This window comes from Pipistrellus hanaki, assembly GCF_964339955.1.
Source record: "Pipistrellus hanaki genome assembly, chromosome: 10".
Lineage (NCBI taxonomy): Eukaryota > Metazoa > Chordata > Mammalia > Chiroptera > Vespertilionidae > Pipistrellus > Pipistrellus hanaki.
Window position 1 is genome coordinate 19,967,746 of NC_140512.1, and position 12,852 is coordinate 19,980,597.

Genomic DNA, 12,852 nt, shown 5'->3' on the forward strand with positions numbered 1-12,852 from the left:
CACAACTTCTCCCCAAACGTAGAGGCCACAGCATTACTTTGTTCTTTTTGCCTTTACATTTTCTCTTTGGATTTCTCATTCCCTAACCTGAACAATAAGCCCCAACCACTCTTGTGAATTTGAGACTGGCACATTCAGATGCCCACCACTTACATTCTTTCCAGGTAACTCATAATATATATCTCTCCCAAATGAAATTACCTTCTACCCAAATCTGCTCCTTAGTTTTCCTGGTCCCTACCCAATCATGTGTACTGATACTAATTTCACCTACATATTTCTTGACTCAATGATTTCTTTTCCATTGTTACCATCATTGTATATAGTTCAAGACCTTAAACCTCTCTCTTCTCTGGATAGCTCGGTAGCCTCCTAATTGGTCTAACTGCCTGTTTCTTTCACCCCCTTTAAGTTTCTTTATTGTCCACATGTGTTCCATTAAATGTTGTCTACATTTCCCCTCACTTGGAAAACTATGAACAAACATGACTTTTTCAATTCTGTCCTCAAAACCTTTCAAACACGGAGAGACAAGCAAGTATAGTGATTAAGAACATTAATTGGGTTTGAGTTCTGGCTCTGCTAGTTATTATGTAGGCTTTGTGCACGTTTTTTTTTTAACTCTCGGGATTCCGGTTTTCTTGTCTGCAAAGTGAGATTAATGATAGTACCTACCTTGTAGAATAATTTGATTAAATAAATTAACATTTATCTGAAGTGTTTTGAACACTGCCTGACATACAGTAAGCACTTCACAAATGGTTGTTGATGATAATAAGAACAATAATAACAATATTTAGTGGCTAACCCTTCAGTCGCAACCCACATATTGAGAACTGCTAGCAGGGTTGCCTAATACCATCAGAAAACAGAAAACACAGATATTTACATTATGATTCATAACAGTAGCAAAATTACAGTTATGAGGTAGCAATGAAAACAATTTTATGGTTGGGGGTCACCACAACATGAGGAGCAGTATTAAAGGGTTGCGGCAATAGAGAGGTTGAGAACCACTGTGCTAGAGAATAGGAAATAAATAAATAAATAAATAAATAAATAAATAAATACGTTGAATAATAAATAAATGAATTCTAGCTCCAAAAAAATGGAATTGGAACATTTTTGATGAGTCAGTTTATAATTACACTAGAAGCCCAGTGCACAAAATTTGTGCACAGGATGGTGGTCCCCTTAGCCCACCTGCACCCTCTCACAATCTAGGACTGCTGGCTCCTAACCACTCGCCTGCCTGCCTGTCTGGTCTCCCTTAACCACTTGCCTGGCTGCCTCATCACCCCTAACCTCTCTGCTTGCCTGCTTCATCACCCCAACCCCTTTGCCTACCTGTCTGATAACCCCTAACCACTAGCCTGCCTGCCTTATTGCCCCTAACTGCTCTGCATGCCTGCCTAATCGCACCTAACTGCCTCTGCCTCAGCCCCCATCACCGTGGTGTTGTCTGGAAGGATATCTGGAATTTCCTTCAGCATCTGGTCTAATTAGCATATTATGCTTTTATTATTATAGATATACCCCTGGATCAATGGCACAGACATTTGTAAGCACTATATAATTCAAAAAAATATTTCAAGTTGGTGTTGGCATGCATTGTGGGTATATTTTTTTTAGCTGGTTTTATTTCTTATGTTCTATTTTGGATAATGTCAAAATGAATTTGTGTTCCTACATATTTTACTTCAAAATGATTAAATTTTTTCTGGAATTTAAAACAGAAGTCCAATCAGAGCAATACTGAATGAAGTAGTAGAGACATATCTAGAATTTAACCAATTCTACAATATGTAAGAGAAAATACATCTTGATTTACTCTCTAAAAAGATATTTCTTTTTGAAAGATGTTCACCAATGTTCTCCAAAACAATAAGCTAGGAATGAAATACATATGATTATACCATTTTACAATTGTATCAATCAGAATATTTTGCTGCAAAACAATAGAAAATCCAAGTAAATGGATTAAACTATCAATAACAATAAGTCCTGAGATAGGGCTAGTTCTGGGTTCATTTTAACAATTCACCAAGCGGCCACTTTTTTGTTTTGTTTTTTAATCCCTCTGTCCTGGTCTTCTCCACCTATTGGCTAGCTCTCCTCATGATCACAGATGGTTATGCAGGTATCCTCCACTTTTCAAAAGTTTGTATTATGCCACCTCACTTTTAGGAAAGGCTCAGAGTAGTATCTGCTTTCACTACCAGAATGAAATCCAAAGAGGATTTTCACTTTTACTAAAAAAAAGGTGAAAAGCAAAAATAAAGTCCCATGGTTTGTTTTCCAGCCAGCTGTTACAGAGGCAGCCTGCACCAGAGCAGCAAGGGTGGCACCACCAAGCTCCTTCCCTGGGAACTACACTCAGCATCTCAGCATCCAGACACCACCGCTTTGAACTGTGTTTGTGAGCATCTGTGCTTTAACTCAATTTATTTTGTGCATCCATTTGTAAGATGCGTCCTAAGGTATGGGAAAAGGCTAAGAGAGCTCAACAGGACATCATTAAGTGCTGCAATCATGATGAACAAAATAGTGTGCATGCATTTGAACTTTTGGTTTGAGAACACTCAAAAAAAATTCCCTATGAATTAATATAATTGCTTCTTAATTTTACACCATTTTTGGCTTAAAAGTTTTCACAGAAACCCTCTACTTTCAGATAGTGGGGGAAACCTGTAATTGCTCCAGGAATCACTGCCATGTGCAGTAACTTTCACAGACAGAATAGATATGTTTGGAATCTTATTTCAAGAACTAAAAAAATTCCCAGGAAGTCCTCAAAGGGCTTCACATTACTTTTTATTTCTTGGAACTAGGCTCTAAGACATTTCCTAAAACAATCACTGGCAAAGAGGTGGAATTACCTTGCTTGGTTTAGACTAGTCTAAGTTCATCCCCTTGGGAGGAGGCCAACCTGATATGGAACACATGGCAGAGCAGCACATCAACATGTGGATACTTGAACACAACTGGCATTCTGCAGGGAGGAGGAGGAGGAGCAGTGCATTCCAGGTCGCAACCAACAACATCTCTAATAACTCTGTGGTTCTCTAAACTCTCTCTGAAAGCATATTCAACTGAAGCAAAGCTTCTCCTTCGTCCATTGTAAGAGAATCAGTTTCTCTAAGGATGAAAGTTGCCAAATGCTCTTCACACTAGATAATGAAGATTTTTCCAATTAATTTTAAAAGGAAGACTTGAGGTGAGAATATAAAAGGGCATTTTCTTGATTCATACAAGAGGCTACCACATCCTTTGGACTATCAAAGACATCATTAATTTTACATAGTTTTTATTAGGTTGTATGGTATATATGCACTTTACAAATTCATATACAGTGTTATCCCATAGCAAATTAATTTGAAATATGCAAAATGGCTTTAAATTTAAAACATTAATATAAGTTAAAAATATTATGTTCTCCATTTCATTAAAAAAAATCTTAGGTTCCAAGCTAATTAAATGTAGCTTTTCTTGACATTTTAAATTTCTCAGTAAATAACACCAGTACCTGCATTTTAGCTAAACGATTAGAAGTTGGGTATTATTTACAGTCATAAGCTGCGTAATGACAGGAATATATTCTGATAAATGCATTGTTAGGCAATTTCACCATTGTGTGAATGGTATGGAGTGCACTTACACACACCTATATGGTTTGGCCCACTACTCTAATTGTATGTGCTACACTTTTACATGATTGGCAGCACAGCTGGTTTTCTTACACCAGCATCACTACGAACATGTGAGTAATATTTTGCACTACAGCATAATGACAGCTATGACCTCACTAGGCGATAAAAACTTTTCACCCCTACTATAATCTTATGAGAACACCTCGTATGTGCCCTCCATCATTAATGAAACATGATGCTGTGGCACATGACTGTGACTTACTTTTAAATAAATACTTATTTTGAATTGCAATATACCATATATTCACAGCATGCTGGTACTGGTTCTCTCACCCTACACCGAGACATCTAAATCAACAAAAGTTTAAACCACTCTGCAAATGTGTTATCAAGTTCATGAATAAGCATGTCCCTTATCTCTGCTCCTTCTTTGGTTACATTTAATATTAGGGCATTTCCTAGTTATTATGTAGTTATTATGTAGTCCACATTTCCTAGTTATTATTTTATTTGGTATTGCAAATAAAAATAACCAAAACCTAAACTACTAAATCTGACTTCTTATTTTCACTTCTTAACAACTAATATGTATAAAATAAATAAATCATCTGGGTTACTTGATTTCATTATGTCCTTACGGTCTCTCATTATTAGAGCTAATAAGGGTTAAAATACCACTCACATTTGAAAATTAATAGACTATCAAAAAACTTTTTAGCTAGATTTGTCACACATGGAATATTTTATGTAATTCTTTCCCTAAAATATGATTGTTCCTTCACATGCATAAATGCCTTTCTGGGACAACTGATTTAAAAAACTGGCATTGAGCCTTTGTGCTGGAGTCTGTGTTCCATGTGTACTAAAAAGCAGAAGACATGTGATGATAGAATGACTCTTCACCCTGAACTGAAGAAAAGGAAAGCATAGGTACTCCAACCAGAAGAGATACAGCTATAGTGAATGCTTCAGAAGAAATGCTGAGAAAGAAGTTTTCAGTCTTTTAACTGCAGATGGGGAAGAGCACCCTGGTAACAGTCTGCCTTTCCAGATGAGGACCAACTTCTTTCTATCTCTTTAGACCCTAGTCCTAACACCAACAACATGGCCGCCCACAATGTACCCGGACTTGCTAGAAAGGTAAGATTACAGTTACTCATGTTTAGGTGCTTTTGGAAATAAGTCAAGACTTTAGGAGCTTTTATTGACCCTTTTAGCTAAAATTCCAGATATTTTTAAAATAAACGTCATCTAATCAAGAGTTGCTTTAATATCCTTACATCACAGACTGTAAAGAAAGGGAGATCGGGGTCATCTGTGGACTGGTAAGAATGTCCTACAGATGCAACTTGGGCATTTCATATCTCTGAAGTTTGTTCGTGCTTGCAATCCAGATAATCAGATTTTGACAAGCTAAAGTATGTTGATAGATTAATATGTGTTTAAACACATCCTTGTATTAATATATACTCTAACAAGTATGTACCTTCCAGTGTACAGCAATACAAGCTACCAGGATAAGCAAAACTGCTCACCTGCAAAATAAAAAATAATTCTAAGGAATATAAATAATTGTGTGTGTTTTTACACTTGGGATTCGTACTCAGACATTCTCTATGATCTAAGTGATGACTTAAAATAAAAACAGGTTTTATGCTACTCATAATCCATTTAAACTAATTCATTTCAACATTTGAAAAACTCATTTTAAGAAACTTCTTTAAACACAATGTAATAAGTTGGTAAAATATATATTTTGTGTGTTTTTTACTTAAACAAGTTTGATTTGTCCTACTTCATTTCATAGTCACTTAATAGAATCCATCATTACTTATGAAAAAAATCTCTGATTCCATGTGCATGAGTTTCACTAAAGATAGTTAAGAAGTTCAAAACAATTTTCCCACAAATGTCATTAGAAAAATTAATATCTTCCATATAGCTTTAATTTCAGACTATAAAGGATTAGTTTTCTTCAATCACATGTTTGTTTTGAGCTATTATTGGATATATAATGACTGTCATGGTTTTGACAGTGATTTTTTTTTTCAAGTAAACCAAAGTAACTGAAAATGACAAGACTTGACCTGAATTTATTACAAGAAGTAATGTTTTCCAAAGTTGAACAAGCCATAAAATTATTTCAAATATTAAAAGAAATGTAATCATTCATTTAAAATATCCACTCATGGGACTACTAGATCCTTGAAAGTAAATTCATTGGATACATTTGAATTAATATTCAATCAGGTGTCAAAAAAGGAAACATTTCTGTTTCTTCTAGGCTATATAAACCAGTTAACACTGTATATTAAAGTTAACATAAATTTTTAAGTGTTTTAAAAAATTAATCTTCAAATAAAGTCTTTTATAAAAGTTGGTAACGTCAATAAAATTCAATAATGGAAGCAATTACTAATTATCTGTGATGATATAACAGATACATATCCTTGTACAAATATTTCATTATAATTTAACAGACACATATCCATCTATGCAAGTATTCAGTAATTATAAAACATCAATAAATTATCTTTATAACACTAATTATAATTTACTTTTATTCTAGAGGAAATATCACATCATCCTTACTGGGAACAAAAAGAAAAGGGGAAGCTGGGAATGGAATGGAATAAATAATAACAGTAATTTTAAAAGTCACAATACTAAGAAAATTTTAAGACCCTATCTCATACTTCTTATTATGATAAATAGATTATAGCTAAGAAATATTTTAAAAATTAATATTGGACACTGGAACTTTAAGGTGGAGGTTTCTCTTGTATTCTAAAATAGGATTAATTCCACTAAAATGCCAATGTCACCAGGGGACTGGTAGTAGATATATTGTTGGTTGCTTCTTCTTGAAAGTGTTAATATAGAGAATTATTTATATTGAGCTATTCTTATTCTCACAAATGCAGAGTAAACTTCTAGATGAATTTTTATGTACTTTTCTCTATTGTACATTGTTGGCTGTACTTATGAATTGTTTTGTTATTGCTTTTATTTGTGAGATACTTGATTTCTAGCTGAGAAGTAAAAGTTCTGTCTTAAAATATAATACTAGCATCTAGATATAGTCACATGTAAAAAGTATAAATAAATTCATAAACTTAAAATTAGTGAATTCTTAAAAGATTTATATGCTTGTGGAGCCTTGAATAAATGATTCACCAACTGTTTAGGAGAAAAGATATAGGTTCAAAGGGAATAAATTACTGGGTAAAAATAAATTATGGCTAAAGTATAAAATAGCAAATCTTTTCCATAAAAGCAGCATCATTGGGAGTGATTTTTAAAAGGTAAAAATATGTTCCATTCCACTTGCATTACTCTCCATATTAATGCTTTTCAAAGTAAAGCATTTATTTTACTTTATAGAAAAACTTCCAGAATATTTTACTTGCAAATTACTCATACTATTAATTAGTCAACCATTTTCATAGTTGTCAGGGTGGCTTCAATTAAGAGTAAAACATCTTGAAAGTTGAGAACATTTCATCATGTCACTCACTCAAAATAACCAAAAGTTCAGAATAACATTTATTAACATTTACATAATGCTTATATTCTGCCAGACACTACATCATTTAAATGCATAACTTACTTAATATTCTCAAGTTACTGTTACTACCCCAGGCTAGATAACTTGCTTCTATAGCCAATCCTCAGTGGTATACTCAGTCTTCAAACCTAGACAGTCTGCTTGGGAGACTGTACAATTGCCCCCTAATCTATACCATCTCCAGAGGCATAATTCAGGCTGGGTCTACAACTCTTTTGAATTCAGGCTGGGTCTACAACTCTCAGGGTTATCAAATGTGAATTGTTTTTACTCATTATGAAAGTGAGTTTCAAGCAACTAAAAGAAAACCGAGCATAATAAAGATGTAAAAAGATTGTATAGTATATTGCCAAAACCGGTTTGGCTCAATGGATAGAGCATCGGCTTGGGGACTGAAAGGTCCCTGATTCGATTCCAGTCAAGGGCATGTACATTGGTTGCGGGCATATCCCCAGTGGGGGGTATGCAAGAGGCAGCTGATGGATGACTCTCTCTCATTGATGTTTCTAACTCTCTATCTCTCTCCCTTCCTTTCTGTACAAAATCAATAAAATATATTTTTTTAAAAAAAGATTGTATAGTATAAATGTTAAGAGCAGAGATGATGGCACTTAAATAACTTCAGCTGTGATTTCATCCTGAGATGACTCTCAGTCTAAACAAACACGTCAAAGAGCCAACAGTCATTTTAACATTTAAGGTCATATCATTTAAATTACGTACACATACTGAAAAACTACAATAGCACGCCCCACAAATTATGCCCAAAGACAACCGTCTCATTAAGCTTGTTCTAAGACATTAACGATAATTTATTCTAAAATAATTAACTAATCAAATTGTTCAACCAACTTTATTATTGGTCAATAAAATCCACAGACCTTAAATTTCTATGCAGAAATCAATCTTTACTGGAGAAATTTTTACATAATTTATTTTTATCTTTCCAAATAAAACGTAGAGTGGTTTAACTCTATGATTCTAGCCTGATGGCAGTCAAAAATAAAGTATCACAATAAATGTAGATCTATTTTCCTTTGAAGGCATCTTTAAAAGGAGCAATCAGAGGGAGAGCAATGCACATCTTCTCCAGAGTTTCAAAAGCCTTATTCGGCCTGTTTTCCACATGAGAAGAATTAGAGAACTTTTTGCCTTTTATTCTCTACTGTGAGAACCTAAATGGGCCAATAAGTCCAGGCTATGTATGTCCCCATGTGGTATATGCAGTAGCAGCCATAGTGTAAGGAATGTAGGCCACAGTAATCTGTGTAGCTGACTTCTGTGAACTCTAGTGGCACATTTAAGAAGAAGAAAGGGAGAGGAGGAAAAAAGAGAAAGAGAAAAAGAGAAACCTTTAGCATTTCAGCTAAATCTCAAAATCACTCAAAAAATTTCCTTCAACTGAGTCTGCTGCATTAATGAGATTGCAGAAAAGAACTGCTGATGTAGAATGAAATACTTTGGTGAGGAGATTTACTATTATAAACTAAAAAGCCATAGTTTATAAAAATAATTGGATGTGACAATAAATGCTATTTTTTTACATGACTCATCAGTCGGGATTAAAAGAAGCTTAAATTAAAATGGAGTCCTCTGAATTTAATTAAATGTTTTTTTTTTAATGTTTTAAAGACACTTAAATAATGTATAAAAGCTACATCTATGTTGTCTAGTACAACTTTTTAAAACTTATGGTGATTTAAAATTATGAAAACTCTAATATAAAATTAGCCAAAAGTAAATAAACTTGAGTAAACAATGCAATTTTATCTAGTGCATGTTTTATCAATATTCTTGTTATTCAAATGTCTCCTTTTCTTTCAAAATCTGCTTAGTTTAACTGATTTTGCATGCAGTTTTATATTACCCAATGTCGGAATGAATATTCAAAAAACAATCATCTCATTATTATTAAAGCAATCATCTCATTATTATCTAAAAAATACAACTACTAAACAAATAGTCAAACTTTTCAGCTATACTTGTTTTTTGGCTCTCTAAAAATAAGACTACTGAACCAAAAGTTCTTACATATTTTTTCAGCAAGTGAAATATGAAGTGAAAGCCATCACAAATGCACTCTATCTAAAGTGCTGAAAATTTTGCTTTGCCTACAATGGTAAGTAAAATAAATATTTATAATTTGATAAAGGAAAGTATTATTTCAACAATAAACAGTGATTATGAATCATTACATTTATAAGAATACTAGTGCCCAGTGCACGAATTCACACACATTGAAAAGAAATTAGAGTATTTTAATATTGCTATTCGCCCTTTCTCTATAATAGAAGTGTCAACCAAATTCATGATCTACAATGACAGATGGAAACCCACGTGTGCAATCGACAACAGCAAGAGCTTCAATATTATGTACAGTATTGCACGTGCACAAGGTAACTTAGCCATTTATAGATATAGAGTGAACTTGTTTAATTAGACCTGCTTTCTGATTTAGCTAAACTTTTTCCAGGCCAGTGAAGCACCCCAATTTTTCTTTCAAGTAATTGTTAGCAACAGAGCAGTAAATATCAACACGAAGCAGATTATTATTGTTGATCGCCCAGGGAGAACAAAGGGTAAAATATTTAACTGCAGCAGTGTTTGACTATATTCTGCACAGTAAGAAGTCATTTTCAAGGTCCACCATTTCTTACTTCTTTTCAGTTGGGTCAAAACTTTCTAAATTTCTGTTTTTCCAACTAATGAAAAGAAAATAAGGTTCTACTGAATTTCCTATCTACCTATTCCAGGACTTCTGTGAGGATCAAATGAGATGAGGCATGGGAAAATGCTCCATACCCTGTTTCTCCGAAAATAAGACAATTAATTATATTAATTTTTCTCCCAAAGTTGTGCTAAGTCTTATTTTCAGAGGATATCTTATTGTCGGGGAAACAAGGTAGACATTTGGTTAAAGTGAAAAATGTTTGCACCTGGCTATATAGCAAGTCAAGTTCTGAGCTGAAGAAACTGCAAGGAGGCTAGTTGCTAAGGAGAGGAAGCCAGGAATTGCTAAGTCATGTCATTACCCAGGCGGACACTTAGCATAGTAGCCATACACACACACACACACACACACACACACACAAGAGGATTATATTTTCCACAAAAGCTAAAAGAAGCCCAGCCAGTGTTGCTTGGTGGTTAAGTGTTGACCTATGAACCAGGAGTTCAAGGTTTGATTCCTGGTCAGGGCATCTGACTGAATTGGGAGCTCACTCCCCACTTGGGGCGTGCAGGAAGCAGCTGATCAATGATTCTCTTATCATTGATGTTTCTGTCTCTCACTCTCCCTTCCTTTCTGAAATCAATCAATCAAAAATATTATAAAACCTTTTTTTAAGCTAGTACTGACTCAGGAGGTGAAATAGGCTCCTGTAAGGCTCTGTGACTATCATTACCAGCATCAATCATCAATGACCCAGTGAGGACTGGAACTGTGGATTCATACATAATAAAAAGAACTTTCCCCCCAAAGTCCCTTTATATGCATAGGTTCCAAGGAGTTCCAAAAACAATAATCTTACAAACAAATATGCAGAAGTTAAGTGATCCGAGACTATCTAGGACGGAATCATGGCAAGATTTAAATGCTAACTAGCCCAGGTCCCCATCTTTTACAGGAATTTGCATACTAGTGACCAGGGCACAAATTCATATGGTCACTTAGGGCTCTTCATAAACACTCACATTGATGCAGGTTTCATGAATTTATAACATAGCCCACAGATGTTTGGAAAGCTCTGTTAGAAAAATCATCTTCTTTATTAAGATAAAGATGCTTTTTCCTTTATAAAAATATCCCATAGATCCATCTTAGTTTTGTCCTGTGGAGTACTGCAGGATAGTTAAAATTCCTTTTCTTACCTGATAGTTTTCATACCCTTACTTTTAGAAGTTAAGTCTTTCCATTGGATTTTATAGACGTGATCTACAATACCCAAATAATCTCCCTTTATTTTCTGGTCACATTCTTGTTGCTAGAGTTACATTTTGCCAAGGTCCATCTCAAAAGGATAAATGCAACATTAAAATGTGGTCATCACTGCAGTTCAACAGGACAATCACCTCCCTCGTTAGCAGACTATCATTAGTCAAGTTTAAAAATGCATTAACTTTTGCAACAACTTTCTACTACAAATGCCAAGCTTGTTGCCAACAAAACCATGGCCATTGATTATGAAGTGGATTTCCTGGACTCACGCCAGAACTTATATATCTATCGCTATAAAATAGAATTATGCCATCAAATATGTTAACATGAATCCCTACATTTGAGGCTTGTGCGTGACATCTTGAAAAATACAAAAATGCTCTATTTGCCTTCCTACCTAACTCATACTCTTCAGTTTCACAATTTGAGCAATGTTGACCTTCAGGTCACTGTTTGCATTAGCCTTTCTCAAGTCATCATCTATGAATACTCAAGAATCTCCAATGAAAACATTTTCTTGTATGGCAATTTACACTGAAGGAATTTCACCGGAGACGATGCTTTTCACTTGTTTGCTTTTAAAACTGGTTTTATAGAGAACATCTCCCAAGAGTGTGTCCTGATAGTTAATCTTAAAGTAAGATTAAGTGGTTGTTCAAAACGCAGGCGATGATGATACGTTCAATTCCATCTCTGAGGCAGGACAAACAAGGAAACCCCACCAGCAAACCTTCACATTGCTTAGAATATGCGCATATACACACAGGGCACACGTGGAAAACCAAGGTACACCGCTTTATTCCAGTTAGAGAGTTGTCCTCTTTGCAAGAAACTTTTACCTCACCCTTCCTTCCCTCTTTCAAGACCGCATTATCTTTCAGGCAAGGACATTTAATTAGTGAGCGTTCTGCTAGATCTCAGGCTCTATACGTGCCCATCACAGCCTTCCATTTAAAGGATGCTCATCTATGGGGCAGGCCCGAGCTTTCCCATCCAGTTCCTGCTCAAACAGGACCCCGTCTCCCCGATCCAATGCCAAAGGAGAGTGCTTCCACTCCAACAGGACAATCCCGAATGAGTAAATACATTCGGGGGACCGTTTCTCTCCTCCAAACACCCCAACACTAGAACCCCTTCCCAGCGCCGCGCCCTCCCTGCTCCCCTGCCCCGGGGCCAGCGCGGGGTGCGCCGGGTTAGTCAGTGCGCACGTGACGCGCGGTGCCCACATGACACGGCCGCGGGCGGGGGAGGGGGTCGGAGCCGGGAAGCGGGGGAAAAGTTAAGGAAGACCGATCAAAGCGCCCAGAGCGGTCGGTCCCCTCCGTTCTCGGCCAAGGAGCGGCTCAGGGCTCCCTAGGGGACGGCTGCGGATCCTGGCACCCGGGGTCCAGCTTCCCAAACTGGGGGGAGGAGGAAGGAGGGGCAGATGTCGGGCGTAGTTCTCCTCTCTCCCCGCCACCTCCTGCTCCTCTCCGCCCAGCTGGGGATGCTGTGCACCCCGAAGTTGCTCCTTCCGTCCCTTTCTCCCTCCTTCTTAGGTCCCCGACTTTCTTGATCCTCCCTTCCTTCCTTCCCTCCCTGCCCGGAAAGCTCTCCATCCCCTGCGGGCGATGCCACTGACGCACATGGAATATCTGCCCCGGGAGCCTGCCCGCATCTCCGAGGTCAGACGCCGGGCCGGGCACCTTCCCCGGGGC

At 36.4% G+C, this 12,852-nt stretch overlaps 1 protein-coding gene across 6 annotated transcripts in view; it reads right to left on the reverse strand.

The window, feature by feature from the left end:
* The window catches only part of MAGI2 (membrane associated guanylate kinase, WW and PDZ domain containing 2), a 1,098,541-nt gene that overhangs the window by 1,085,132 nt on the left and 557 nt on the right, over window positions 1-12,852 (reverse strand). The window lies entirely within an intron of this gene.